Source organism: Monodelphis domestica, chromosome 1, assembly GCF_027887165.1.
Source record: "Monodelphis domestica isolate mMonDom1 chromosome 1, mMonDom1.pri, whole genome shotgun sequence".
Classification (NCBI taxonomy): Eukaryota; Metazoa; Chordata; class Mammalia; order Didelphimorphia; family Didelphidae; genus Monodelphis; species Monodelphis domestica.
This window is the reverse complement of record NC_077227.1, coordinates 208,176,981-208,180,695: the sequence shown is the minus strand read 5'-3', so window position 1 is coordinate 208,180,695 and position 3,715 is coordinate 208,176,981.

Below are 3,715 nucleotides of genomic sequence, written 5' to 3'. Positions count from 1 at the left end.
CATGCTGGAAGACTCCTGAAGACTAGACCATTTCACAGATGTCTGTAGATTGCCTTGTCTTCCCCATGCCAGCCTTGTCTGGAAAAATGACTTGGAGTTTGTTTGTTTCCCTGGGATTTTCTGATCAGGATTCACTCAGTAAGGTGCATTTTTCAGAACTTTGTGGAGTAGTTTTTGGAAAAAATTTGGTGGTACTATTTCTTTCTATGCATCTTGGAAATCTTGCTTTTTTCATTTTTTGAAGAATAAAGTTACCATTAACACTGGTAAATCAACTATGAGCTATTCAGTTTAAAGCAGAGTTCAGCAGAAGTCCAAATAAGTTATCTATCATGACAGATTTGTAATTTCTGCAACTTCTTTCCTTATTCTAATTGGGTGATGTGTGCAGTACTCCTGGTGCCTAGATATGTATGCATACATTATGTGTATACACACACACATGCACCCTGGATTCAAATCACTCTTGGCACTTACCTGGGTAACCTGGGACAAATCTCTTAGCTTTCTTGGGTCCATTTCCTAATGTGAATAATGAGGAGGTTGTACTAGCTGGTCATAGCTTCCTTTCAGCTAAAAATATATGATTCTAGAAATCTGCCTGGTAAGGATCTAGGCAAATATAACTTTTTTTTCCCTTGTACATCTATAATTTATAATTTTTGTTTATCTATAATATGTATCTGATACCGCTCCCCTCATTATACCTCTGTTGTGCTGTGGTGCAGACATTTAAATCTTAGACACTTTCCTTATTAAGCAGATTATTTTTCCATAGTCATTTCTCTATTCTGGAGGCCCTAACTTGGGTCCACAAGCACTGCTTCTGTGATAATGTAATATTATTGTGCTTGTGCTAATTTCACATTGTCTATGCCCTTGTATATCTTGCCCCTTGACTAAAGATTTTATAATTCCATACTTAATTACACTGGTCATATACACACTATTTCACATAGTTCTGATTTTTTTTTTAAAGGAGGAAAAAAATTCATTATATTAAAATTTTAAAAGAATTCTTGATAATGGAATATGAAGTGAAAGAAACAATCAGAAGTAAATTCCCCTAGTTATGTGCTTTTAAAAAACTGCTAACGTAAGGAATGAATATTTACAAAAATATATTCAGATGAATAGAAAAAGAGATAACTCAGTTTAAAAGAAAAACTGAACAAGCCATAAACTCTCAAAGAAAAAAGCCTAGGAAGAGATTGATTAACAAGTACATTCTGTCAAACTTTCACGAAACAATTCTAATATTACACATACAAGATTGAAGAAGAAAAAAAGGATCCATCCAAATTCTATGATAACAATATGGTCTTGATACTTAATCCAGGAAGAAACAAATTAGAGAATAGCTTAAAACCAACAGTTCTCAGTCTGTGAGGTCAAAACTATTTTTATAATAATGCTACGTCATGCCTATGTAAGCCTTGATTTTCTTTGTATACTTCAACCAACATATTACGATAGACTGCCGAAGCAGGTGATGTAACCCAGCTATATTCTATTAATCCATACATTAAGATGACTTGTAAAAATACACAAATGGGGGGCAGCTAAGTGGCCCAGTCGACAGAGCCAGGCCTAGAGATGGGAGGTCCTGGGTCCAAATCTAGTCTCAGATACTTCCTGGCTGTGAGACCCTGGTCAAATCACCCAATTGCCTAGCCCTTACTGCTGCTTTTCTGCTTTGGAACGAATACAAAAGTATCATTTCTAAAAGAGAAGATGAGGGCTTAAAAAAAATGCATCAATGCCACTCTTTCCACCAAATTGTGTTTTGGAAAAGTTATTTTTCATAAAAATGTTATTTATGTTAATATGTAATAGGCTTATTGGAATTTAAAATTTTACCAGTTTAAATTTCTAATATGGTAAATATTGATAGGTATCAGTAGGTTATCTAAATCATGTGGGTTATCACATAAGCCAATGCTCTTTGGAGTCATAATTTTTTCTTAAACACTTACCTTCAGTCTTGCAATCAATACTGTGAATTGGTTCCAATGCAGTACCAATGGAGGTAAAGTGACTTGTCCATGGTCACATAGTTAAGAAGGGTCTGAGGCCAAATTTGAACCCAGAACCTCCTATTTCTAGACCTGGCTCTCAATCTCCTTAACTACCCAGCTGCCCCTGAGTTATCAATACTAAGACCAAAAAATTTGAGAACCTCTGCTATAGACCAATATATCTAATAAACACACTGATGTAAAAAACAAACAACTAAATATTAACAAAGAGATTATAACAAGATATTTAAAAGGTTATTATACTATGGTGCGGTTGGATTTATGCCAGGAACACAAGGTTTGTTCAATTAAAAATTATAAACATGAGACCACATAAATAATAAATAATAAGTCACATTAATAGATGGTGAAAATGCTTTTGACAAAACCCAATACCTATTTCTGTTAAAAGCAAAATAAGACAATATAGTAGAAAACATGGAACTAAATGATTTGGACCTTTTCTGAATATTAAGTAGCAGCTACCTAAAATCAAGAGCCAACATGTGTGAGAAAGACTTGAATCCTTTAAAATAACATCAGGATTTAATTAGCAAGGAAGTCCATTGTTACCACTATTATTTGATAGTTCTAGAAATGCAATCTATAGCAAGTTGCCAAGAAAAAAGAAATAGAAGAAATAAGGAAAGGACAAGAGGAAACAAAACTATTGCATTCCACAGAGGATATGAAGATTTAAATAAAGATCAAACAATCTAACTGGAACAATTTCAACAAAGTTGCAGAATATAAAATTAAACCACATAAATCACAAGCATTTTTGTATGTTGCTGACAAGACCAAGCAAGACAAGACATAGAGAAATTCTATTCAAAATAACTATATAACATATAAAGTATTTGAAAGTATCTACAGAGATACGAAGGTGCTCTAAGAATACAATTACAAAACATTTTTTAAATAGGGACCCAAATATTTGAAGAATTATTCATTACCATGGGTAGGTCATGCCATTACAATAAAGATGACATTACCTGAATGGTCTGCCTGCTTCAAATTTCTCTCCATTCTAATTCATTTTCCATTCAGCCATTAATTTTCCTAAAGTGCAGATCTAACCATGCCACTCCCCCCATCCTCCAATAATATTCTAGTGGCTTCCTATTGTGTCTGGGAGAAAATGCAAAATGTTGTATTTGACATTCAGAGCCTTTTATAACCTCTTCCACCTTTCCAGTCTTCTTCCACTTTATTCCCCAAGGATTATTATTCAATCCAGGAACACTTGACTCTGGGCTGTTAGGTTCCACCTCTCAGCTTTGGACATTTCCTCTGGCTATTCCCCATGCCTAGACTGTTCTTCCTCTGGTGTTCCAACTACTGGCCTCCCTGGCTTAAGTTGTGGCTGAAAGCCCACCTTCTTTAGGAAGCATCCCTGTTAATTATTTCCCATTTATCTTTTACATAGCTTGCTTTGTTTATAATTGTTTGCCTGTTGTCTCCCCCACTAGATAGTGAGCTCCTCAAGGGCAGGGCTTAGCACAAGGAATGCCAGCTCTATAGTAGGTGCTTAACAAAGGTTAATGATTTTACACACAATACCAATCAATCTTCTCAAAAGATTAGAGAACCAGGAGATATAAGAAAATTCATTTGGATGAACAAAAAGTCAAGAATTTAAAAACAATCAAAATGTGAGTCTAGCAGTACCAGATCTCAAACTATACTACAAAGCA